Consider the following 27855-nt stretch of genomic DNA (forward strand, 5'->3'; position numbering starts at 1 on the left):
GCTGACGCTAAAGTTATTATGCATGTAATTGAGTACAGTAAAAACATATTTTTATAAATATATTCTGTCTGACACACAGTAATTTTTCAATAAACAACAAAGTCTTATTTACATGCCTTATTTTCCTTAATTTCCATAAAAAATCCAAGGATATTATCTCCTTCATACACCTGAAAAGCTGAGGCTCAGAAATAACACAAGCATGGCTAATATGGACAATAGACTCAATGTCATAAATGATTTAGGCATTAGGTAATTGAGTTCAAATCCTACTTTCACCGTTACAATTTTAACTGAATAGAAAAGAAATCAGATTCGGGTCACTTTAATTTGGAAGGATTCAAGAGAATCCAGAGGCAATTTTGATAAAGGTGCTGTGCTCATCACTGCGTATAGAAAGAACCTGAAACCACTTTAAGTAGCTTTCAACTTTAAAAAATCTACTTTATTTTTCATTTGTTAATTAGGAAAAGAAAACCAAAAACAAGTTGGTATTACAGGTAACAATGACAAGCAATTCTGTGACAAAATTGTTGTCTGATGGACGCCTGAGTTTTCTGATTTTAGATCCCAAATATTTATAGGCTATGAGAACGTACCTCGCTAGCACTGGTCAAGTCCATGTTTTTGACTCTTTTTTTATTATCAGTGAAGAGGGCTTTTTGTTATAGTTTTCACTTTTTTTTTTTTTGTTCTAGAAATTGCCTCAGACAGGGATTGATGTCAGGAGGCTTCAAGAAGAGAAATATACATGAATGGGGGACCCCAGGGTGCAGGTGACAATAGTCACAGGTATGGGAGAAACCAGGAAATCTTGCCATGTTAACTTTGCTCATCTCATCATGCTTTGTATTCAGATAAGAATGTCATCCAGAAACACAGCATGTTACTTCTTGTGAGTCTTACTGTTCCACAAAATATACAAGTTTAAAAGTCAGAATGGAAATTAGACTTCAACAAATAATTCAGCCAACTTCAATATTCAAGAAAACTGTACAAAAATATGCCACAATGTTATTTCAAACAGAAAGGCAAGCCTCTACTGATGGGAATTCCTCCTTGATGAGGCTGACTGCTCCTCACCAGACAGGCCTCGGGTTTCTGAAATATGATACTTGAGGAAAACTGGACTGAGTCTATTCAATATTGTATTTGAGATTAATTCCAATAAGCTTAAGACATGCCCGTTAGACATTTTCCAGGATGTTACTGCCTAAAAAACTAATAATCGCAACACTAAATCATTCTTTACAAGGTTTGTAAACCAATCTGCAACTTTAGGTGTAGTAAAACAGTTAAATATGCTATAGTAAAGATTTTGTTTTTAAAAAGCATTTACTTCCTTGACTGACCACGTGCTTGTGAAGCTAAGGAAACACCTTGACAGCCTCACTTGGGTGGAGAGAAACTTCCTTGGCAAGAGCTGCCCAAAATGCCAAGTCACACACAGCAGACACTCTCTGAGTGCCCCATTTGGGTTGGGCTTTGAAGCTGGCTTTATACAGGGTGTCAACAATCACACAGAGACTTTTAGGTTTTGTTTACTTGTCAAATAATAAAGCAATAAAAAAGACTTTTGGTTTTGTTTGCCTTTTTGTCTTCTAGTCTATCTTTCATGCCAGCAGTAGGATTTTGAGGGTGGTTTTCCTCCTTTGGCTGAACCATTCCCAGCATCACAGTAGCAACCACAGCATTCAGAGGAGAAAGCTGTCTCTCTGATGGATTATTTTAGGAGCACACTTGCTGCTATCCCAGAAGCCCCTGACAAATGTGTCCCCATGTCTCTTGGCTTCATGAACCAATCACTACAGAAGGGATGGGATTAAGTTTTCCCCAGGAATAAGGGAGAAAGTCACAGCACATATGGGAACAATTAGGAAAGGGTGAAGAAGAATGGATGCTAAGGCAAGCGAACATGGCCCCACACCACAGAACTTAACCCGAAAACAAGTGTTCTCCTGACCTTAGGCAGATTCTCCCTTCAAATCTCTCCTCCACTGACATTCTCAGCTGTATCTTCAGTGTATCATCTTCTCCTGTAACACCCGATGACAGCTAAAACATTCTAATGGAGTCTTTAGGGGTTTTGGGGCAGTGGTTCTCAAAGTTTAAAGGAAAGAATGACCTGAAGATTTATTACAATTTAGTTGCTGGTGTGCCACACACAGAGGTTCCAAATTCACTCTGTGTGTGTGTGAAAGAGAGAGAGAGAGAGAGAGAGAGGAGAGAGAGAGGAGGGAGAGAGAGAGAGAGAGAGAGAGAGAGAGAGAGAGAGAGAGAGAGAGAGAGAGAGAGAGAGAGAGAGAGAGGGAGAGAGATTGCCTGCAGGTGGAGTGGTTGTCATTTTAACAAGCAACCCAGATGATTTGAATGCAGGTAATCAATGGAGAAACAATGATTGCTGAGAAACATCCAATTTAGAACCTATAAAATGTTAAAACTATGTAGCCAAAAGAATTTGGAGTTTAAATCACAGCAATCTTTCTATTCATGAAGGTTTAAAAATTCATCACTCCAGGAAAAAGAAGAGCATGCGTGTTTTAGATTTTCCACAGGTTGTTATATATTTTCCAGAATCCTCTCAGGTAATTAGGGTGAGTGGTATTATTCTGACTTTGCTGATTGGGAGATTAATGCAGGTAAAGGGATTTGCGAAAGGTTAACTGCCTGGGGCGTAAACCCTGCCAAGCCTCCTGACTTTTGTACAGAGGTCAAGTAACATGGCATTCCCTCTACCACTACTAAAGTCAAAAGCATTGAGAAAAGCATGCAGAAAATATAAACACATTTCCTAATCTAATTTTGGATCAAGATTTCCTCATCTCTCCAACTCTCTATCAGTAGGCAACTTTGGGGGAGGCAGTGAGCTAAAAAGAATTTAGTCATATTCTACCTTTAAGTATTTGCCTTGGGGACCCATTACGGGGAAACTTAAATCTCACAGATATGTTACTGGGGGAAAAAACACATAGTCCCCTACAGAAAAACATTATCACATATTTTCCATAGCTGAGGGTTTGACTGGCATTAATCAGGACAGATACAATCTGAGTTTTTAACTTACTATACATATAAGCTTGAGAAGAGACAAGGAAAAACAGGGTTCCTTTTAAGATACCATAAATGTGGCATACTTTCTAGAGAGGAAGGATGCAGATGGCTTCTTTGATTTCAGAAACTTCAACTGGAACTTCCTAATGTGTTGTCTGGTTGGGTTTCACATACCATATCATGAGATTCTTTACAGAAGATAAAGACTCTTTGACAGCAAAGAAGAATTCTAATTCTACAGTCTATCTTTTCCTTTACCATCAAGAGAAAACCTGCATTCTCCCCCCTGAGAAAAACTCCAAATATCATGGACAAAACAAAGAATTCTTTAATCAAATTAGTATAAGAACCCCCCAGCAGAAACAGTGCATCTTTTTGAAGGTTAAAGATGTTATAGGCCAGGCACAGTGTCTCACGCCTGTAATCCCAGCACTGTGGGAGGCTGAGGGGGGTGGATCTCTTGAGGACAGGAGTTCGAGAACAGCCTTGCCAACATGGTGAAACCCCGTCTCTACTAAAAATACAAAACTTAGCTGGGTATGGTGGTGGGCACCTTTAATCCCAGCTACACAGGAGACTGAGGCAGGAGAATCACTTGAACCTGGGAGGTGGAGATTACAGTGAGCTGAGATCACATCATTACACTGAAGCCTGGGCAACAAGAATGAAACTCTATCTCAAAAAAAAGTTATGAATAGAGAAAATGTTTTGTGTGTCAAATCTCTGGCTTCTGGGTGAAAAATACCATTTGCTATTACACAGTTTAATTGTAGAGCATTAAAATAACCATGTTTATTTGCCAAAAACCTACTGTTTAATGAACTACAAAAAATGGTTTATAAAAATCACTAGAAGCTGGCCAAGTGTGGTAGTGCATGCATGTAATCCCAGCACTTTGGGAGGCCAAGGTTGGTGGATCACCTGATGTCAGGAGTTTGAGATCAGCCTGACTAACACGGTGAAACCCCATCTCTATTAAACATAAAAAATTACCCAAGTGTGGTGGTGCATGCCTCTAATCCCAGCTACTTGGGAGGCTGAGGCAGAAGAATCATTTGAACCTAGGAGGCAAAGGTTGCAGTGAGCCAAGACTGCGCCATTGCACTCCAGCCTGGGCAACAAGAGCAAAACTCACTCTCAAGAAAAAAAAAAAAAAAAAAAAAAAAACAAACATCAGAAGCATTATTCAAATAGTAATTTTAAAAGCATGGTGGCTCACACCTGAAATCCTAGCACTTTGGGAGGTTGAGGCCAGTGGATCACCTGAGGTCAGGAATTTGAGACCAGCCTAGCCAACATGGTGAAACACCATCTCTGCTAAAAATACAAAATTAGCCAGGCGTGGTGGTACACACCTGTAATCCCAGCTACTCCAGAGGCTGAGGCAGGAGAATCACTTAGAACCTGGAAGGTGGAGGTTGCAGTGAGCAGAGATCTTGCTACTGCATTCGAGTCTGGGCAACAGAGGAAGACTCTGTCTAAAAAAAAAAAATAATAAAAGTCTTTTTGATAGCAGAGTTGTGCAGCGGAAGCGTGCTGGGCCTATAAAAAGCAGTTTTTTCTAGAATACCCTTCATTTCTGAGCATTCACCAACCTAGAAACCTCGACAAATGGGCTTAGTTTGCCAATCACAAACCAAGTGACCCATCCTGTCAGCTGTCACTGTCCTCTAAATTAGAAAATTGTCTGTGGCAATCAGCTGTGGCCCTGTTTATTGTCCAGTACCAAAAAATTCCCCAAATAAAATATTTATCATAGCAGATCAACCCTGAACCAGAAGGAAGAGAGCACAAAACAGATATTCTAAGCCCCAGTACCTTACCAAAAGATTGTTGTCTTATAGCCGACACTTTGTTTTGTGGGGCTTAATCATACTGCTTTAAAATAGAGTTGCTTTCTTTAAACACACACAGTTTCTTTGTTGGAAATGCTCATTTTGCTACACAACAATCTTCTGGGTTTATTCAATCTCCTCTAATTTCCTCTATTGTCTGAATTTGGAAAAGAACTGAAGAGCGCATTAGACATTTGTCCTCTTTTCTTACAAAAAGCAAAAATGCATTAGAGGGCAAGCACACCCACTCGTGCAGGACAGGTCCATCCCACTTAGCACCCTCAGCGGAGGTCCTCTGCACCCTGGGATATTAGCCAATTGAGCCACCAGGTCAAAAGGCAAGCAACACTACTCAGGGCTACCTCACAAAAAACAGCTGCTGGACACAGTCTAGACTGCAGTCAACCCAGGGGTTTCATTTACTTCTGCAGAGTAAGTGAGGCAGAGATAGCAGACAGCTGTGCCATGCACAGACCTGCCCCTAAAATATGTATTCCTGGGTGGGAAACACCAATTAAAGTCTGACCCACTGTTCTTCCCTTTCCACTGGGTTCTGTGCCCCAGCATGAACATCCTCCTTTAAACATGGGTGGAAACACCAGTGCAAACATCAATCTACTCAGTGCACACCCCTTGCAAACAGTTGCCCCTCGGACCTAGAGTTGTGCAATCTGGCCTGCATCTGGAAGGAGGCCCAAGCAGGCCTTGGTAATGGGCATTTGGCTGTTTGAGAAAGAGGCCTGGGTTCCTGGGAGCCCAGAGAACACACTAGAAGGGGCTGTGTGCATCACAGCTTTTCACTCTGTGCAGAGAAATACACCCAGCGAAGGAGGGCCAGTGCAGAGGTCCCTAAAACATAGGGCCCAGCAGCCTGTTTTGGGGGTCTAAGGACAGGACTGCTGTGGGCAACCCCAGGGGGGGGTCTCTGGGATGAACCTGGAGACCTGTGCTTGCACAGCTTCCTTGGTAAACTGAGGAGGTGTGGACCACAAGACTGCCAAGCTCCTTTCTATCCAAACTTGATACTGTGAGATTCCATGATCCATTTTGTCACAGTTGATGGCTCAATCTCATGCACTAGAAAAAGGTAGTATAAAAGAAAAAAATAAAAAGACATTCAAGTGAGTATAAAGACCTTTAATCTCAGCCTCTCTAGTTCAAAGAGATACTGGTTCATAGAGCTGTTAGATTTAACTTCCACAGATGACTCAACAGAGGATAACTACTAATCAGAGTACAACATCAAAGCTGTAACCAATATAATCACTGGATTATGAACAACTCAAAATAGCTCCAGTTTCCAAAGGGCCATAAAGTGTACATATCAGTATGATGTGCAATTAACACATAATTTATTATGAAAATGTGGACATGCCAGGTAAGTAAGGGGGTTTAGGTTGACTTTTTATAATACTTTAAATTTAAAATGCCATTTCTGTGGACTAGATGACATCTTCCAGATTCTTTAATTTGGTTTACCTCCTGATAGATCCTGATAGAAACAGGTAGCACCAGCCTCTACTGAACCTCAATACAGTTGCAAAACACAGAGAGCCTGCTTGCCTACACATGGAGAAACATTGTTATCACAAGACACAGAAGGCAAACTTCCAATCTGGCATACTTACCTGTCCTCTCATATTTAGTGCAATAAGAATGGGGGACCAGATGGTTAAGTAGATGCCAAAGAACACCAGACAGTCAGATGACTGAACTGCAGAGGAAAACAGTCACTTAGACAAGGCTTCTCGGCTGGACTGGCAGATTCACCCGAACTCTACCTGCCACAGAATGCCTGCATCCTAGCTAGCTCTCCTTATGGAAAGATTCTCATGACTCATAGCTTACTGGGGAGGTCAATCTTCCTAATTCCCTTGTCTCAGAATTTTTAACAATGACTTGAAGTTATGAGTGTCCCCAAAGTACTCTGAAGACGAACATGCTTTTGCTGTTCTCTTAAGATTTATACCATAGTGACGCGGGCCCCTCTCAATTCATGGCAAGTGTTTGCTCCAACCTAAGGCTGTATACAACAAAGATTCATTAATCTGGTAAGAGAGTGGCTGAATGGACAAAATCAGTAAGATGTTTTTATTGATCATTTTGGGACTTCAATTGTTCTGTTCAATTTGCAAAGAATTTTTTTTTAAATCTGAAATGGATATTGCCTCTTAACAGTGTTTCTTTAAGCATCTACTGAGTTGTTCATTTTTCCTCCTTTGTCCTCTTAATATGATGATCCTTGATTTCTTTCTTTCTTCCACAACACACAATCTAATCTATATGCAAGTTCTGTTAGCTTTTAAAAAGATAAAATAAATCCAGGCTCTGACCACTTCTCACTGCCTCCTCCTCTAACATCCTAGGCTAAAGACATCATCACATTTAACCTGGATTAATTGCCACTGTCTCTTAGGGCAGTGGGCCCCAACCCACAACACAGGCCATGGACTGGTAGCAGACCATGGCCTGTTAGGAACCAGGCTGCACAGCAGGAAGTGCACAACAGGTGCGCAAGCAAAGCTACATCTGTATTTATAGCCATTCCCTATCACTGGCATTCCCACCTGAAGTTCTGCCTTCTGTCAGATCAGCAGGGGCACTAGATTCTCATAGAAGCATGAACCCTATTGAGAACTGTGCATGCAAAGGACCTAGGCTGCATGTTCTTTCTGAAAATTTAATGCCTGGTGATCTCTCACTGTCTCCCATTACCCCCAGATGGGACTATCTAGTTGCAGAAAAACAAGCGCAGGACTCCCACTGATTCTGTATTATGGTATATAATTATTTTCTTATATATTACAATATAACATATAAAAGAAATAAAGTACATAATAAATGTAACGTTCTTGAAGTATCCTGAAACCAGCTCCTAGGAGACTCATGGAAGTCCTCTTGTCCATGGAATAATTATCTTCCATGAAACCAGTCCCTGATGCCAAAAAAGTTGGGGACTGCTATCTTAGGAGATTACCTATTCCACATTGACTTATCACCTCATACTCATTTTTTTTAGCAGAGCATTTAAACATCAGGCAGGTCATGATACTTCATGAGAGACAAAAATAAAGATTTAGATATAATCTTTAAATGTTGGAAATAATGAAAATGTCTAAAATAGGAGACTGCTGAAATAAATGATGGAACATCTATAAAACTTAATAATCTATAATCATAAACAATAATTGTGTTAAATTATATTTTAAGGCATAGAAATTGTGTCTAATCTTTTTTTAATAATAAAGCCTTGTGTTCTGTAATGCATCATCTTATTTAAAAATACACACACACACAGACATAGAACAATGTCTGGAAGGATCCCCAGCAAAGCATTAGTAGTGACTGTCTCTTGATAAAATTATGGAAATTAAATTTTTTTAGTCTTTCTTTATTTTCTATATATTTGGGTATGTATATGGTTTTTGTTTTTAAAATGGGGCTTTACATTTGAAATGAGATGACTGTTGTAAGCTTAGAGGTGTATTAGGTGCCAAGCAAATAAATCACCAAGAGAATTTGGATTGCAAATTTGCTCCAATAAAGATCAATCCACAATTTATACATATCAAATTTGAAATAAGATAACCAGATGTTGTTTATTGTTTTCCCTAGGCTTAGAAATAAATCATAGCATGAAAATGTCTATACTGAATAGAGAAACAATTCTAGACAAAACTTACTTTAATCCAAGCTGTAGTCTCAAAACCAGCTTTCTGAAAATCAGTAACAAGAACATACTGTGGAAAGACAGAAGAGTTTGAAAAAACATGATTTTCAGTGAGTTATTTTTACTTTCCATGAGAAATTCTATGTCTCCACTCCAGATCTGCTTTCTCCAAGTCAGCTCGAGTTTGAAAATATAACCATCTCAGCAGCTAACTCTCTAGGGGTTTGTAGGGAACATACAGGCAGAGTCACTTCCAGAAGAGCTTTCAATCTAGTGATGGGCCTTCTCATAAATAGTAGAGAAAGACTTTCTGTTACCTTGGATGATTTGAGAAACACCTCCATTCTGAGTGTTGCTCTCCTTTGCAGGTAGATGTGAAATGGTCATTTGAAGAACGGGGAAATCTGCTAATCACCTGTCAAGAAACTTTGACTTTGTATTTCATAACCATTCAGGCCTTTAAAGGATCTATCAAATATATTTTGAGGAGTTAAAATAAGGAATAACAACAAGGGAGGTCGTATATATAGGGTTTAGAGAAAGAAGTACAAGTCACACATGAGCTACTTAAGAATGGCTCAGCAAACAGAGATAAACTTACTGTGTAAACAATATTTTCAACAAATAGATAGGCAGTGGCATGACCACTGGTCAACACGTATCTGAAAAAGAAAGAGGCTATTATTAACTTCCTAGATCCTGAGCATGGCCACCTATTTTATCCGAAATATTAAACATGGAACTTTAGGAACATCTATAAACTTACAGAGGCATTTCAAAATCCCATTCTCTGTGATTCTAATGCTAAATTTTGTTTCTAGTGTTAAAAGTTTTTCATCTTATAGTCTGTCTAAATGAAGCGAACAAAGTCAAGCTTTCAACAAACCAAACAACCAAATACTTGATCTGCATTGGAATTTCCATTTTTATGAAGATTAAAATTTCTATTTATCCAGTTTTTTATGAGAAAGGAATAAGAAATTATTAACCTATTTTGATAAAATGCCAAAATTGAACCTTTTTCCAAGTGTTCATTTATGATTCATCTTTAATTTTTTGCTAAATTTGAATTATGGATCAATAAAAAGATAACTATATGAATATAAAATCAATTTATAATGACTGAGTTCTGAAATAATTTGGGGGGATATTTACCACTCATGTTCTTATTTGTAACTATACGAGCTTGTGGAATCTATCAGTTGGAGGAATGCAAGCAATCCAATGAGAGATGTTTAGAAATACAGGAAGGATTTTGAAGCTTCAGTTTTCCTCTCTTGTCTTGTTTTTTCTTTTCAAGGATGTCTATGACAACGTATATGACAACCACTAAGGCAGAACTCTAGTAGAGTTGTCTAATCATGTCAACTAGACCCGCATGGAGAAGTCTGATTTTTATCCTCAGGGGTCAGAGCCTATTTTTAAGACAAGCCACAGTATCTTTGTGTTACATAGCCAGCCACTTTTTATTCTTTTTTTTTCAACTTTTATTTTAAATTTGGGGGTACAAGTACAAGTTTGTTACAAAGATATATTGTGTAATGTTAAGGCTGGAGTACAAATAAATCCATCATCCAGGTAGTGAGCACAGCACACAATTGGTAGTTTTTCAACCCTTTTCTCTCTCCTTCTCTTCTCCTGTTCCCCAGTGTCTATTGTTCCCATCTATAAGTTCATGTGTACTCAATGTTTAGTTTCCACTTATAAGTGAGAACATGTGGTATTTAGTTTTATTCTTTTTTATACTCAGTCCAGATTTGTAGCTCACAGGCTGGGTAGATAAAGATTTTTGTGTTCAAATTTCCAACCAATAGCAGCTATACGCACATATCTGGGCCTGCCAATTTTCCCATTTGCTTGTTGAAGAATCAACTCTTATGAAAAAATCAAGATCTGTTTATTTTCCTAAAACAGTGTAATGAATGGAATCATAAGTAGAATTGGGTAACCATGGGTCTCTGAATCCAGCTCCCGGGCACACACTTTCTCCTGCTTCTCAACAGTTAAGTTTGTGGATAAGGGAAGATTAATCATAAAAGCAATATCATGGGCTGCCCTAATACAGAGGGCCTGCTGCTAGGTAAGGTAAGAGTTACACTAGGAGAACAGGGAGAGATAAGGCCACTGACTTAAAATGGAACAATCCCTAATCTTAGGGGAGAGGTGGAAAATAGAGCCTAGAGCTTAGGCAGGACTTTATTAAAAGGGAAGGAAGGGAGCAAGTTAAAAAAGGAATGGACAGGCTAAGCTAATCCTGAGAATGCAGCAAATCAATGTATTAGCAAATAGCTATTCAAAATTGTAGGAGTTTACATTTTAGTAACTGGCCTTAAGATTGGTTTTAGTAACAAGCACGATACTTTTTTTTTTTTCTTTTTTAGTTTTCTCTGTCTTTTTTTTGTCCTTTTTATAATGGAAAACTTCAAACATACACAAAATGGCAAGGATAGTACAACAAATTCCCAGGTATACATAACCCAACAATAACAATTGTAAGCATTTGGCCACTCACGTCTCTTTAGCTCCCCCACCTCCTCCCTATCCTCCCAAGTTCCCATTGAATTATATATCATGTCATTCATGAATAATTCCATATATTTAGTTACAGCTCAATGAATTTCCACAAAGTGAACATGCTCATGTAAACCACACCTGCACTGGGAAATAGAAATTACAAACACACAGAGCCCCCTCTGCAGTACTCTCTTAGTCCTTTCCTCACTACTTCCCAAAACAGTAGCCACTATCACCTATTGTGACCTTTGTGTATATGGATTCATAGAATATGTGTATTTTTTGGTTTGGCTTCATTTGTCTAACATTGTTGGTAAGATTTATCCATGTTGTTGAACATAGCCATAGTTTGTTTATTTTCATTGCTCTATAGTATTTTATTGTAAGAATACACTACAATTTAGTCATCCATTCTACCACTGATGCACAACTGGGTTGCTTCCAGCTCTTGACTATGACAAATGCTGCTGCTATGAACATTCTTATATGTCTTTTGGTACACACTTGTATTCATTTCTGTCGGGTATATCACAAGTATGAAATTGGGTCTTAAAATATGTATATATTAACTTCATCAAATGCTGCCTAAGAATTTTTTGAAGTGGTTGTGCTATTTTACCTTTGCCAGTTCTAGTTGCTCCATATCCTTGCAGTCACTTGACAGTGTCTGTATTTTTTATTTTGACCAGACTGGTCTATGTGTCATGGTATCCCATTGTCACTTTAAGTTGCATGCCCTTGATGAAGACATTTTCTGATGCTTAATTGGCTCTTTGAATATATTCTGTAACTGATTTATAGGCATTTTTCATATATTTTGGATATAAGTTTTTGATTGGACATAAACATTGCCGATATCTTCTCCCACTTTAACTTGCCTTTTCTTTCTCTTAATGGTGACTTTCTTAACACAAAGTTCTTAATTTTAATGTAGTCCAATTTATCAGACTTTTTCTGTATAATTAATGCTTATTTAGTCTTACTCAAGAAATTTTTGTCAACCTCAGTGTCATAAAGATATTCTCTTATGCTATAGAAACTTTGTTTTTTGTTGTTGCTTGTTTGTTTGTTTGTTTTTTGAGATGGAGTCTCACTTTGTAATCCAGGCTGGGGTGCACTGGCATGATCTTGGCTCACTGCAACCTCCTCATCCCGAGTTCAAGCAATTCTCCCGCCTTAGCCTCCCGTAGCCTCCCGAGTAGCTGGGACTATAGGCACCTGCCACCACGCCCAGATAATTTTTTATATTTTTAGTAGAGTAGGGGTTTCACCTTGTTAGCCAGGATGGTCTCAATCTCCTGACCTCGTGATCCGCCCGCCTCAGCCTCCCAAAGTGCTGGGATTACAGGCATGAGCCACTACTCCCGGCTGTTACAGAAGCTTTATAAAAAAATTTTTAACCTTTCACATTTAGCTTTATAACCCACCTATACTGACCTTTGTTTATGATGTAAGATAGGGGTCAAATTCTTTTATTCCCCCATAATGATATCCAAGTGATCTACTAACATTTATTGAAAAGATTATTGTGGCCTCACTACACTGCAGTTTCACCTTTGTCATAAATCAGGGGATGGTATAAATATGAATTTGTTTCTGGTTTCTTTATTTATATGTCCTTCTGCTAATATCATCTTATTTTAATTGTAATAAAGATGGAAACACCTGATGGTATACATTCTTGAGCTCTGCTCTTCTTCAGAACTTTCTTGATTCTTCTCGGTCTTTTACATTTTCAAATACATTTAAAATTAGCTTGTCAATTTTCAAATTACCTGATAGGATTTTGAGTAGGATTTCATTCAACCATTATTTAATAAATATAAATGACTTATTTACAATATAGAATCTTTCTGTTCATAAGCATTTTGTATCTTTTTTATGCATATGATATGTATATCCTTTTTTAAATTTTTACTTTAAGTTCTGGGATACATGTGCAGAACGTGCAGGTTTGCCACATAGGTATACATGTGCCATGATGATTTGCTGCACCTATTAACCCGTCATCTGGCTTTTAAGTCCCACATGCATTAGGTATTTGTCATAATCCTCTCCCTTCCCTTCCCCTCCAATCCCTGACAAGCCATGGTGTGTGATGGTTCCCTCCTTGTGTCCATGTGTTCTCACTGTTCAACTCCCATTTATGAGGGAGAACATGCAGGGTTTGGTTTTCTGTTCCTGTATTAGTTTGCTGAGAATGATGGCTTCCAGTTTCATCCATGTCCCTGCAAAGGACATGAGCTCATTCTTTTATATGGCTGCATAGTATTCCATGGTGTACTCTAATTTGTATATGTACAAATTAGATCTCAGGATTAAGAAACTCACTCAAAACCACAAAATTACATGGAAATTGAACAACCTGTTCCTGAATTACCACTGGGTAAATAATGAAATTAAGGCAGAAATAATGAAGTTTTTTGAAACCAATGAGAACAAAGAGACAATGTACCAGAATCTCTGGGACACGGCTAAAGCAATGTTAAGAGGGAAACTTACAGCACTAAATTCCCACAACAGAAAGCTGGAAAGATCTAAAATTGACCCCCTAACATCACAATTAAAAGAGCTAGCTCCTCATAGATGGTGTCTTCTTACTATATCTCACATGGCACAGGGGGCAATGAGCTCTCTGGAGTCCCTTCTATAAGGACACTAATCACTAATCCCACCACTTGTGAGGGGTTTGCCCTCAAAACCTAATCACCTCCCAGAGGCCCCATCTCTTAATATTATCACTTTATGATTTTGGGTTTCAGCATATAAAATATAGGGGTATGGGGGCACAAACATTCAGATCACAGTAGAAGGTTACCGTATTTACTGGCCAGGATCGGGGTGCCCAGTGTCCTGAACCCCTCATCATAGTCTGGCAAAGAAGAGTCAAGTTCAGGCATCCCCATCCCCATCCCCACTAAAACACTTCGCATAGCCACAGCAACTCAAGTCCTATGCCTCTGCTTGATCCTGGCCATGAATGCTCCTTCTCTGAATCCTTCCTCACACCTCCCTGACCTGTATAGCCATCCCCTACTTATCTTTCAATAACTTCAATATCACTTCCTTGGAGAAGATTCTCTTGAACTTACTAAACTATGCTCTTTTATCATATAAGCTCTACCTACAGACCCCAGGACTCATCACATTGGTAAATAAGCAACATGTACACATTTTTTGACCATCAACTCTGACCTTAAGTAAGAGCCATCCCATTACTGGGTATATACCCAAAGGATTATAAATCATGCTGCAATAAAGACACATGTACACATATGTTTATTGCGGCACTATTCACAATAGCAAAGACTTGGAAACAACCCCAATGTCCATCAATGATAGAGTGGAATAAGAAAATGTGGCACATATACACCCACCATGGAATACTATGCAGCCATTAAAAAGATGAGTTCATGTCCTTTGTAGGGACATGGATGGAGCTGGAAACCATCATTCTCAGCAAACTATTGCAAGGAGAAAAACCAAACCCTGCATGTTCTCACTCAAAGCTGGGAATTGAATAATGAGAACACTTGGACACAGGAAGGGGAACATCACACACTGGGGCCTGTCGTGGGGTTGGGGAAGGGAGGAGGGATAGTATTAGGAGATACACCTAATGTAAATGACGAGTTAATGGGTGTAGCACACCAACATGGCACATGTATACATATGTAACATGTGCACATGTACCCTAGAACTTAAAGTATAATGAAAAAAAGAAAAGAATCAATTGAGAGCACCCCTGAATGGTGGGTGAAATATAATAAAATGTCAAAAACTAAATAGAGTCAGGAGGAATCCATGCAGGGATGGAGAAGGACAGCCTAGCATTGGTTTTCAGCACCTGAGCAGAAAAAAAATTCTGCCTAAAAGGGCAGCTTGGCACAAAACATCTGAGAAAGACAGGGGTGAAGACAGAGGGGAAGCAGCAGAGGCAACCTGATGAAGGATGTTGAAGTCCCAGAGGGAGTGAGGACTCGCCTAAGGGCAGAGACACAAGAGACTGGTCACACAGAAGGGTACTGAACAAATAAGTGAGTACAGCAGGTCCTTGAATAATGGCACTTCATTATAACATTGATGAAAAACAAATCTCATCTGAGGTCCCCGTCCGTGAGGCGTTTAAATGTTCTCATTATGTCTGTGCGGGGTTTCTTCAGGGACTCTGTTTTTGTCCTACATCCCAAAGCTCAGTAGATGAGATTAACTGATGTGTCTACATGATGCCAGTCTAACCAACAGTGGATGTGTGTGTGAGTGACTGTGCAATGTCATTATGTACATGACATTGCTTACAAGTTTGATGTAGGACAATTAATCCTTTTCAAACACTTATAATTTAGATTAAATCACTGAGCAGCATTGACAAAGAAACTCTATAATAATAGGGTTCCCTCCTGGCACCCAAAACTGCCAGGAGAAGCTCCTGCCATCTGCAAACCCGAACTGGAACAAGCAGGTTGGAAAAGGATCAAGTGAATGAATGCAAATTACTGTAAAATAAAAATCGGTGAGAACTATGATAATCACAAAAGTGCTCTTGTTGACAATGATGCCATACAAAAGCACTCTGTGAGGCTGACATACTTGTTCCTGTTTCTCAACTGCATAATGGTAAGTGGTGCTCCTTACAATCTGAAATCTGCTGACATTGATTGCTTGATGCAACCCACCACCACTACAACTGCCATCACTCAGTGGTTCACCAGAAATTTGAGTAAAAAATATCTTACTTATTTTTATTAATCTTTAGAAAAAGTCTTCTAACAAACATTAAACATTGAAATCAATGTGAGCTATGTAAAGCTATGTAAAGCTCACATTGATTTCAATGTTTAATGTTTGTTAGAAGTGTTTTGGGTCCTTATTTAGAAGTTCGGTGATGTTTCTGGGCCCAGAAATATATCATAGGAATGTCACTCTTATTTATATCAGTTAGCCTATGGTAAAAGTGGTTTTATTATACGTATTTCACTCAAGCTCAATTCCAAGACCTATTGACCACATTAAGTAAGGACTTACTATATACTAAGCATGAAGGGAGCCAGGTTACTATCAGAGATGGGAGTTACAGATGCAATTGACCCTTGAATGACATGGTGTGAACTGCATGGGTGCTCTTGTTAGCAGATATTTTTCAAGAAATATAAAACAATTTGGAAATTAATGGCAATTTGTAAAAACCTGCAGATGAACCAAATAACAGAAACAGCAAACAAAAATATTTATACAATTACTAGTCTATTTTATCATTGCTACCATGAAATGTACAAAATCAATTATAAAAAGTGAAAATTTATCAAAATGTATGCATATAAAGAACATGATGCCAGCTTCAACTAAGAGAAATGTAAACAAGCATAAAAATGCAGCATTAAATTATAACTGCACAAAGTTAACTTTAGTATGTATTGTACTACTGTAGTAAGTTTATGACCACCTGGTACTACTGCAGTAAGCTCAAGTGTTGGGAGTATCAGCTCAAAACACCATGTGATGATAATCGTCTCCACAGGAGCAATTCGTTTACCTAGGAAAATGTGTCATACAGTAAAAGATAATTTCTCATGGTTCTTGTCTGTTTTCCATTATTCTTTTTGCAATGCCACGAACCTCAAAACATGTGAAGTGCCACTATTGATGCCACAAGTGCTCCAATGATGTAAAGTCATGACTTTTTTATATGAAAAAGTTGAACATTTCTCCAAAGAAAAAGTTTTGAAAAATATTAACAAGTTTCCTATAATACCACACATCTACAGCCATCTGATCTTTGACAAACCTGAGAGAAACAAGAAATGGGGAAAGGATTCCCTATTTAATAAATGGTGCTGGGAAAATTGGCTAGCCATAAGTAGAAAGCTGAAACTGGATCCTTTCCTTACTCCTTATACGAAAATTAATTCAAGATGGATTAGAGACTTAAATGTTAGACCTAATACCATAAAAATCCTAGAGGAAAACCTAGGTAGTACCATTCAGGACATAGGCATGGGCAAAGACTTCATGTCTAAAACACCAAAAGCAATGGCAACAAAAGCCAAAATTGACAAATGGGATCTCATTAAACTAAAGAGCTTCTGCACAGCAAAAGAAACTACCATCAGAGTGAACAGGCATCCTACAGAATGGGAGAAAATTTTTGCAATCTACTCATCTGACAAAGGGCTAATATCCAGAACCTACAAAGAACTCAAACAAACTTACAAGAAAAAAACAAACAACCCCATCAAAAAGTGGGCAAAGGATATGAACAGACAGTTCTCAAAAGAAGACATTCATACAGCCAACAGACACATGAAAAAATGCTCATCATCACTGGCCATCAGAGAAATGCAAATCAAAACCACAATGAGATACCATCTCACACCAGTTAGAATGGCGATCATTAAAAAGTCAGGAAACAACAGGTGCTGGAGAGGATGTGGAGAAATAGGAACACTTTTACACTGTTGGTGGGATTGTAAACTAGTTCAACCATTATGGAAAACAGCATGGCGATTCCTCAAGGATCTAGAACTAGATGTACCATATGACCCAGCCATCCCATTACTGGGTATATACCCAAAGGATTATAAATCATGCTGCTATAAAGACACATGCACACGTATGTTTATTGCGGCACTATTCACAATAGCAAAGACTTGGAATCAACCCAAATGTCCATCAGTGACAGACTGGATTAAGAAAATGTGGCACATATACACCATGGAATACTATGCAGCCATAAAAAAGGATGAGTTTGTGTCCTTTGTAGGGACATGGATGCAGCTGGAAACCATCATTCTTAGCAAACTATCACAAGAACAGAAAACCAAACACCGCATGTTCTCACTCATAGGTGGGAACTGAACAATGAGATCACTTGGACTCGGGAAGGGGAACATCACACACCGGGGCCTATCATGGGGAGGGGGGAGGGGGGAGGGATTGCACTGGGAGTTATACCTGATGTAAATGACGAGTTGATGGGTGCTGATGAGTTGATGGGTGCAGCACACCAACATGTCACAAGTATACATATGTAACAAACCTGCACGTTATGCACATGTACCCTAGAACTCAAAGTATAATAATAAAAAAATATATTAACAAGTTATAACCTATTAAATAGAATGAACCATGAATCTATATTGATACAAGTAAATTAATAACTTGAAGGTTTGATGAGAAAGAGATATTCATATAGTCTCAAATGAACTCTCTACAAAATAGTAATTCATTAAAAAGTGAAAAAATAACATGACAGAGAAGATATTCAGCAGATACCACCATTAATAATAAAATCTAACATCACCAGTAACAGGCCAAATCAAAATTGTGGTCAAATAATAGGATGCAATAAGATCACAGGAGCATTTCTGTGATAACCATGTTCAAAAAGTATGATATAAAACTAATTACAAGGAAACATTACAAAAACCCAATTGAAGAACATTCTGCATTACTAAACTTTATCTTCTAAAGATTCAAGGTCATAAATATCAAGGAAAGACTGAGAAACTGCTCTCATTGAAAGTCTAAGAGATATAAAAAATAAATATAATCAATGGATCTGAATGGAATCTTTTGCAACAAGGAATATTATAGACAAGTAATAAAACAAAAAATCTAAGAATTAAATCTTAGAATATATTAATGTTAAATTTCTGTGAAGATTATATTGTAGTCACATAGAATGTCCTGACTTGTAGGAATACCCACTAAGAAATCAGAAATCATGGTAGAGTGTCAGCAATTTACTCTCAAATGGTTCAGATAATGTTCTTTGTAATAAAGCTTGAAACTTTGATTTTAAGACTGTTTTCAAAAGCTAAACAAAAAACAAATAAGTAACATAAAAGGTGAAAAGTCTTAGGAAAACCTTATTTTTTCATGAGGAAAGATCCATATAAATCAGCACTTAAAATTACATAAATTTGATGGTATGGTGTCAATTGCATTACATACAACCATTGCCAATGACCACAGTACTAATATAACAAAATGATGTCAGTTGAAATGTAAATCTATCATTGTAATTGTAATAAAAATTACAGGATACAAAGCACTAATAAAAAGTTGGTAGTTTTACTTGTTTAAACAGCTGCCTATTGAAACATTTGAGTATGTAAAACTCAATACAGGTTTTTATTTGTAAGATCCACTAAATAGTTTGTTAAAGAAGCCTAGAAACATGGTTTAAAATGCCACATAATTTTTTTTTTTTTTTTTTTTGAGACGGAGTCTCGCTCTGTCACCCAGGCTGGAGTGCAGCGGTGCAATGTCGGCTCACTGCAAGCTCCATCTCCCAGGTTCATGCCATTCTCCTGACTCAGCCTCCTGAGTAGCTGGGACTACAGGCACCTGCCACCACGCCCGGCTGATTTTTTGTATTTTTAGTAGAGATGGGGTTTTACCATGGTCTCGATCTCCTGACCTTGTGATCTGCCCGCCTCAGCTTCCCAAAGTGTTGGGATTACAGGTGTGAGCCATCACGCCCAGCCATAAATTTTCACCAAACATGTATGATATAAAAATATTATGCTTTTTAAGATTTTTATATGTTTTATGTTAAATAAAAAACCATTAAAAGTTCAAGTAAGCATTCCAGTAATAAAATATTACAATTTTTTATATTATATAATTTTAAAATAAAAGTTAGTACCTTTTTTTCTGATGCTTTACTGACTTCATCTTTTAGATTTAAATCAGTAGATCCTAGAGGAGCCAGTTGCAGAAAATATTGATTGTAGCTCAGCACCACCTGGAAAGAAAAATATTTATGTTCTTCACCTAAAAGTTTTATGGTAAACTAAGTGGAAGTCAGAAAAGAGTTGAGAACCTGCTCTGTGTTACTGAGAATAAAAAAAATGTATATGTAACTATTACACAAAATTGTTGTTAAATATAACTCACCCATAGTTGTGCATTGAAATAATTATCATTATGACTATGTATCAGAGCTTCTGGCTTTCTCATTCTTTATTCATGTATTCAACAACCATGTGACAAACACTGGAATTACAGGATGAAGATGAGATAATCCACTTCTTGGCAATGTTACACTATTATATAACCTGAAAAAACAAACAGGTAATTTTCACACTTAGTAATAGATATCATGACAGATTTAAAATAGGGCACTACTGGAACACACAGATGGGACATCTAAGTTTTGGGTCAATATTGTAGACTTTTTGGTGGAGGAGATATGCAGGTTGATACCAGAAGGACAACAAAAACATATGTCAGACAGAAGGCAGGAGCAAATGCCAAGAGCTGGAGCTGGGAAAGATCACTGTGAAATTCTATGTAGTCTCGTTGGCTGGATGCTAGAGGTGGAGTACTAGTAAGTGGTGAGAAAAATCTGAGTAACTTGACAACAACCAAATTGACTTGGGCATTTTTTATTGTATTCCAGGAAATGTAGAACATTTACTGAAGACGAAGGTCAACCAATGACAAAGTCAAAGACTGAAGATTTAAAATGTCACCAGTCACATGACTGCTTATGAACTATAACTGCTTGGCTATGCATCACGAGATGAGTCTTAGGTCTGTTGACCTTAAATCACAACCATAACCCTGAGAAGAGAATGATGCCTTTGTTTTCTCAAAACAACTGCAGTGTGTAGGCTAAAAGTTCCACAGGGATGGCAGAGAGTTAGAGCCAAAAACAGATATGTCGACTATTTGAGAGTTTTCTAAAGATATGGAAAATGACAAATTAATGAGGCATAAATATACTCTTTTTTTTTATTATACTTTAAGTTCTAGGTTACATATGCACAACGTGTAGGTTTGTTACATATGTATACATGTGCTATGTTGGTGTGCTGCACCCATTAACTCGTCATTTACATCAGGTATATCTCCTAATGCTATCCCTCCCCGCTCCCCTCTCCCCACAATAGGACATGGTGTGTGATGTTCCCCTTCCTGTGTCCAAGTGATCTCATTGTTCAATTCCCATCTATGAGTGAGGACATGTGGTATTTGGTTTTCTGTTCTTGTGATAGTTTGCTGAGAATCATAAATATACTCTTAATTATAAGCATGTGTTTATATCTTTCATTAAATGTGTATACAAAAATAATTAGCATACTATCTATTGAACAAACAATAGCCAACTGATGTACTTATCAATTAAGCAAACTGTAAATAGACATTTCCTATTTATAGTTTATTTTAGAAACCAATTAATAAATCTGAATTGAACTAATAAATCTTGCAATGTACCTTCTCCTGCTCTAGTGGTATTTTCTGCCACTCCTGCTACATTTTAAATGAGTCAAATATTATTTAAAATGTTTAATTTTAAGAAGAGAAATTATCCTGACAATGATGTATCACTTACAGAATTGTGCCCGTTAATATTTTCAGAGACTATACTGAACATGAGAATTGCTTAAATAGAAAAATACAATCATATAAATAACCTAGAATTCTAACTTATTTTAGGTTTAGATAATAGAGACTATACATGTGTACTGCTGTTTAATCTGAGAAAAAAATTACAAATAATATTGTTCTATGAGTTTTTCTCTTACTACTACAAAGGTTAGAGAATTTAAGTCATATTTTGCAGTGAATGTATTTCTTTCTAATTCTTAGCAAAACTCTGTCCTTTATAAAAGTTCAGTTTTTTCACTTCAATAGATTTTTCCTTAAATTAACGTCCCATTCTCCCCCTTCAGAAAATTTACATTTTAATGTTTGTTATATGTTATCAACTTTTCAGCACAGAACCTGAAATACACAAGCAAAGAAAGTGGTACTAGCATAATGTCATGAGAAAACTGGACTGGCAAGAGAATAAGTAAGAATATCATGTGATCTATGTTATGATTGATATTTCTTTATATGAACACATAGATTTCAGAAAATTTGTTTAAAAAAAGAATATAGGTTAGAACCAGTTTTCAAAGTTAGTTTGATTTATGACTTTCTAGAATTAGAAAGAAGGAAAGTATTAAATAGCTGCATATTTATAACTTTGATGCCTTTTCAGAAATTAGTATCAGTTTTAAGAATCATTTAATTATAGTTTTCTACTTAATAATGAAATGTGTGGGAGTATTTCAAGCTCCATTGCAAGTGTTTCCATCTGGAGTGTTCTTCTTTACATCTTTTGTAAAAGAGGTATTCTCTTGCCGTATGCCAACAAGGTCTGAAATTGTGTACTGTATACACTGGACACTTTAATACCAATGAAAATATGATACTTAAAGCCTTCACCATTTTCAGACAAACATGTTTTCCCATATTTTGAGAGACTGTATTTCATAACATATCTGTGACTATAATGTTACAGACATGCCTGGTAAATTTAATGATGTGACAATACACATCACTAGAGAGGTCTTGTAAAGGAAATAACTCAATACCAGATAAAGGAAGGAGGCTGTACTGGAAGAATATTATATTACCATTAATAAACAGTATGAAAATGTACATTTTCACGTGACTTCAACTAAAAAACTACTAAGGCAATGCTATTATCTTTTCCCCAAAAAGTTCTTGTTCTAAATATTTAATTCCTATGTGTAATAGATTACATTACTTCTTTACTTCCTGTTTATATTTTTATTATACATAAATTTGATTCCAGAAAAATCAAACATGTTTCTCAACAGATTGTCTAATTTTGTACTGAAGAAATATGAACTCTGTAGGGAATACTTTATTTTAACAAACTTAAGTGAGGCCATTTTTTACCCTCCTAACTCTCAAAAAACAAATGGTAGAAGGAGCTCTATCTCCTTCAGTTCTGCTCTAATCTTAGTTATTTCCTGCCTCCTGCTAGCTTTTGAATGTGTTTGCTCTTGCTTCTCTAGTTCTTTAAATTGTGATGTTAGAGTGTCAATTTTAGATCTTTCCAGCTTTCTCTTCTGGGCATTTAGTGCTATAAATTTCCCTCTACACAATGCTTTAAATGTGTCCCAGAGATTCTGGTATATTGTATCTTTGTTGTCATTGGTTTCAAAGAACATCTTTATTTCTGCCTTCATTTCGTTATGTACCCAGTAGTCATTCAGGAGCAGGTTATTCAGTTTCCTTGTAGTTGAGCAGTTTTGATTGAGTTTCTTTGTCCTGAGTTCTAGTTTGATTGCACTGTGGTCTGAGAGACAATTTGTTATAATTTCTGTTCTTGTATATTTGCTGAGGAGTGCTTTACTTCCAAGTATGTGGTCTATTTTGGAATAAGTGTGATGTGGTGCTGAGAAGAATATATATTCTGTTGATTTGGGGTGGAGAGTTCTGTAGATGTGTATTAGGTCTGCTTGCTGCAGAGATGAGTTCAATTCCTGGATATCCTTGTTAACTTTCTGTCTCATTGATCTGTCTAATGTTGACAGTGGGGTGTTGAAGGCTCCCATTATTATTGTATGGGAGTCTAAGTCTCTTGGTAAGTTTCTAAGGACTTGCTTTATGAATCTGGGTGCTCCTGTATTGGGTGCATATATATTTAGGAGAGTTAGCTCTTCCTGTTGAATTGATCCCTTTACCATTATGTAATGGCCTTCTTTGTCTCTTTTGATCTTTGATGGTTTAAAGTCTGTTTTATCAGAGACTAGTATTGCAACCCCTGCTTTTTTTCCATTTGCTTGGTAGATCTTCCTCCATCCCTTTATTTTGAGCCTATGTATGTCTCTGCCTGTGAGATGGGTCTCCTGAATACAGCAAACTGATGGGTCTTGCCTCTTTATCCAGTTTGCCAGTCTGTGTCTTTTAATTGGACCATTTAGTCCATTTACATTTAAGGTTAATATTGTTACGTGTGAACTTGATCCTGCCATTATGATATTAACTGGTTATTTTGCTCGTTAGTTGATGCAGTTTCTTCCTAGCCTCGATGGTCTTTACATTTTGGCATGTTTTTGCAATGGCTGGTACCGGTTGTTCCTTTCCATGTTTAGTGCTTCCTTCAGGGTCTCTTGTAAGGCAGATAAGCATTTGCTTATCTGTAAAGGATTTTATTTCTCCTTCACTTATGAAACTTAGTTTGGCTGGATATGAAATTCTGGGTTTAAAATGCTTTTCTTTAAGAATGTTGAATATTGGCCTCCACTCTTCTGGCTTGTAGAGTTTCTTCCGAGAGATCTGCTATTAGTCTGATGGGTTTCCCTTTGTGGGTAACCCGACCTTTCTCTCTGGCTACCCTTAAGATTTTTTCCTTCATTTCATAAGTCCCTTTCAATTTTGTTATTTCTTTCCTATTAAATCCACGTATTTCTCATATTTCTCTTAATCAAAATTCAGAATTATTATTTCCAATCAAGCACCTCATACAGTACCTGGCACAAATTATGGAAGGCAAAAAGAGATAAAAGAATCTTCATGACATCAGTCACTGTTCTATTCAGTGAGAAAAGGGTGTTGGTGATGGCTTTGAAGTATGTGTAGCTTATGAGATATTAAACATTGCCAGAGGAAATACAGAAGCTTAATAAACTGCTAACCTAATTTTATGAATAATACTAAATCAAAAGTTATATTAGCTCTTTATAGGGTAAAATACATAAATACTACACTGACACTTTTTTTCTTTATAAATAGAAGGTGAGAAAATTATACATGGGAGAAAATAACGTATCCACAATTTTTAGGAAATTAGCAAGGCTCTTGCATAAACAATGGTTTTTAAATGATTTCCCATAGAAATCTAAGATACTCCAGAGGACATAGCAGTATTAAGGGATAATGAAGTCACAGCTTCAGAGCCTCCATCCTTTCTTTAGCAAGTTAGCTCTTCTTGTACCTCTTCTGTTTTATATAATATGGTTGTATCTAACTTTTTTTAAAAAAAACTTTCTGTTCTCCTAAAAAATTTCAAGCTATGAAAGTCACTGATTAAGTCAAACTCCTTCATTTTACAAAAGAGGCAACACAAACTCAGAGCACTTATGTCTTACCGTAGGTCACAAAGCCAATTAGCTCCAGGCCAGAAATGGGCTTTAGGTCTTCTGTCTGAGACTGGCATTTGATGCCAGTGATTTCCTCCATATTTAGGAGAAATGTATACATTTAAAAATATAACTCAGAGAAAATGCATGCATATGGTAAAACTGTCTTGTAGCTCAAACATGTTTAGGTGCAATAGGTTAAAAAGTAGCTGTCCAGCTAAATAGTGAATTCTCAAATTATGAATACAAAGTAAGCAATAGAAATTAATATCATAACATCTCTGAGTGACAGTCAACATAATCAATTTGTAAAAAACAAGTTTGTTAAACTCCAAAAAAAAAACAAAAAAAAAGAAAAAAAGGAAAAAAAGGAACTCAAAGGAGAAAAACTTTATCAAGCCAGGTGATATTGAGAAAATTCTTAGAAAAACTATTAATTGGGGGGCGGAGCAAGATGGCCTAATAGGAACAGCTCCAGTCTCCAACTCCCAGCACCAGCGACACAGAAGACCGGTGATTTCTGCATTTTCAACTGAGGTACTGGGTTCATCTCACTGGGGAGTGCCGGACGATCGGTGCTGGTCAGCTGCTGCAGCCCGACCAGTGAGAGCTGAAGCAGGGCGAGGTATTGCCTCACCTGGGAAGCGCGAGGGGGAAGGGAATCCCTTTTCCTAGCCAGGGGAACTGAGACACACAACACCTGGAAAATCAGGTAACTACCACCCCAATACTGCGCTTTAAGCAAACAGGCACACCAGGAGATCATATCCCACACCTGGCCGGGAGGGTCCCACACCCACGGAGCCTCCCTCATTGCTAGCACAGCAGTCTGTGATCTACTGGCAAGGCAGCAGCCAGGCTGGGGGAGGGGCGCCCGCCATTGCTGAGGCTTAAGTAGGTAAACAAAGCTGCTGGGAAGCTCGAACTGGGTGGAGGTCACAGCAGCTCAAGGAAACCTGCCTGTCTCTGTAGACTCCACCTCTGGGGACAGGGCAATAACAAACACAGCCGAAACCTCGGCAGATGCAAACGACTCTGTCTGACAGCTTTGAAGAGAGCAGTGGATCTCCCAACACGGAGGTTGAGATCTGAGAAGGGACAGACTCCCTGCTCAAGTGGGTCCCTGACCCCTGAGTAGCCTAACTGGGAGACATCCCCCACTAGGGGCAGTCTGACACCCCACACCTCACAGGGTGGAGTACACCCCTGAGAGGAACCTTCCAAAGCAAGAATCAGACAGGTACACTCGCTGTTCAGAAATATTCTATCTTCTGCAGCCTCTGCTGCTGATACCCAGGCAAACAGGGTCTGGAGTGGACCTCAAGCAATCTCCAACAGACCTACAGCTGAGGGTCCTGACTGTTAGAAGGAAAACTATCAAACAGGAAGGACACCTACACCAAAACCCCATCAGTACATCACCATCATCAAAGACCAGAGGCAGATAAAACCACAAAGATGGGGAAAAAGCAGGGCAGAAAAGCTGGAAATTCAAAAAATAAGAGCGCATCTCCCCCGGCAAAGGAGCGCAGCTCATCGCCAGCAACGGATCAAAGCTTGACGGAGAATGACTTTGACGAGATGAGAGAAGAAGGCTTCAGTCCATCAAATTTCTCAGAGCTAAAGGAGGAATTACGTACCCAGCGCAAAGAAACTAAAAATCTTGAAAAAAAAGTGGAAGAATTGATGGCTAGAGTAATTAATGCAGAGAAGGTCATAAACGAAATGAAAGAGATGAAAACCATGACACGAGAAATACGTGACAAATGCACAAGCTTCAGTAACCGACTCGATCAACTGGAAGAAAGAGTATCTGCCATTGAGGATCAAATGAATGAAATGAAGCGAGAAGAGAAACCAAAAGAAAAAAGAAGAAAAAGAAATGAACAAAGCCTGCAAGCAGTATGGGATTATGTAAAAAGACCAAATCTACGTCTGATTGGGGTGCCTGAAAGTGAGGGGGAAAATGGAACCAAGTTGGAAAACACTCTTCAGGATATCATCCAGGAGAACTTCCCCAACCTAGTAGGGCAGGCCAACATTCAAATCCAGGAAATACAGAGAACGCCACAAAGATACTCCTCGAGAAGAGCAACTCCAAGACACATAATTGCCAGATTCATCAAAGTTGAAATGAAGGAAAAAATCTTAAGGGCAGCCAGAGAGAAAGGTCGGGTTACCCACAAAGGGAAGCCCATCAGACTAACAGCAGATCTCTCGGCAGAAACTCTCCAAGCCAGAAGAGAGTGGGGGCCAATATTCAACATTCTTAAAGAAAGGAAATTTAAACCCAGAATTTCATATCCAGCCAAACTAAGTTTCATAAGTGAAGGAGAAATAAAATCCTTTACAGATAAGCAAATGCTTAGAGATTTTGTCACCACTAGGCCTGCCTTACAAGAGACCCTGAAGGAAGCACTAAACATGGAAAGGAACAACCGGTACCAGCCATTGCAAAAACATGCCAAAATGTAAAGACCATCGAGGCTAGGAAGAAACTGCATCAACTAACGAGCAAAATAACCAGTTAATATCATAATGGCAGGATCAAGTTCACACATAACAATCTTAACCTTAAATGTAAATGGACTAAATGCTCCAATTAAAAGACACAGACTGGCAAACTGGATAAAGAGTCAAGACCCATCAGTCTGCTATATTCAGGAGACCCATCTCACATGCAGAGACATACATAGGCTCAAAATAAAGGGATGGAAGAAGATTTACCAAGCAAATGGAGAACAAAAAAAAGCGGGGGTTGCAATACTAGTCTCTGATAAAACAGACTTTAAACCATCAAAGATCAAAAGAGACAAAGAAGGCCATTACATAATGGTAAAGGGATCAATTCAACAGGAAGAGCTAACTCTCCTAAATATATATGCACCCAATA

At 38.0% G+C, this 27855-nt stretch overlaps 1 pseudogene; it reads right to left on the reverse strand.

The window, feature by feature from the left end:
- Positions 1 to 27855, reverse strand: part of LOC105467703 (transmembrane protein 161B-like) — a 101049-nt pseudogene that overhangs the window by 64610 nt on the left and 8584 nt on the right.

Source organism: Macaca nemestrina, chromosome 9 (genome assembly GCF_043159975.1).
Source record: "Macaca nemestrina isolate mMacNem1 chromosome 9, mMacNem.hap1, whole genome shotgun sequence".
In the NCBI taxonomy this organism is placed as follows: domain Eukaryota; kingdom Metazoa; phylum Chordata; class Mammalia; order Primates; family Cercopithecidae; genus Macaca; species Macaca nemestrina.